The sequence below is a fragment of the Balaenoptera acutorostrata genome, chromosome 11 (genome assembly GCF_949987535.1).
Source record: "Balaenoptera acutorostrata chromosome 11, mBalAcu1.1, whole genome shotgun sequence".
NCBI classification, from domain to species: Eukaryota; Metazoa; Chordata; class Mammalia; order Artiodactyla; family Balaenopteridae; genus Balaenoptera; species Balaenoptera acutorostrata.
Window position 1 is genome coordinate 41413620 of NC_080074.1, and position 1032 is coordinate 41414651.

The window sequence follows — 1032 nt, forward strand, 5'->3', positions numbered from 1 at the left end:
TAATTACAAATACAAACAAAATTATATAATCAATAATAGTCAAATTAAGAGGATAAATTTCATATGTAGAGAATGCTGTTTTGCTTAAAGTGAATCACTGACTTCTCAGTGTGTTATGCTGATAAACCGATTTTCCCATGACTGAACTTTCAGTCAGCATGTTTGACACCATAGGTTGATATCACAGACATCTTAAGTGCCCATTGTTTATGCAGAGACTTAAACTCTGTTCTTTTATCAACGGCCCTCAACATTTAGAGTAGCACTGCCTGGTTGGAACTCCATTATAAACACCCAAATTCAAGGTCTTAAATCACGAACAGAAATCAGTTAGCAATATTTGGCTTTAAGACAGTGGTCCAAATGATCTGGAATGCATTTTTTTAAAAAATAATCATCATGCCAAACATCTCAAATATTTAAATCCAAATAAAGATCCCAAAATGTATCCATGTTTTCCTAAGTCTTTGCAGGTTCCCATTTGAGCCTCATTGCTCTAGAGAAACACTAATTGAACTTTCTGTGATAATGAAAATGTTCCATATCTGCATTATCCAATACAATAGTCCCATGTGGCTATAGAGTTACTTGAAATGTAGCTAATGTGACTGGTCAATTGAATATTAAATTTTATTTAACTTTAATTCAAATTTAAATAGCCACATGTGGCTAGCAGCTACTGTAATGGCCAGGACAGTTAGATGTTTTTTCTGAACCCCTGTCAAATGCTGGCTTCCATATATTACCAAAATGACTTCTTGTGTAACAAAAATTACCCACAGAATTTAGTAACTTAAAACAATAAGCATTTTTTTGTTCACACAGTTTGCATGGGTCAGGAATTGGAGAGCAGCTTAGCTGGGTGGCTCTGGTCCAGGGTTTCATGAAGCTGCAGTGAAGATGTTTGCTGGGGCTGCAGTCATCTGAAGGCCTGACAGGGGCTAAAGGATTAACTCTAAAATGGCTCACTCGCAAGGTTGTTGGCAGAAGGCCTTGGCTTCACACCAAATGGACCTCTCCATAGGGCTGCTT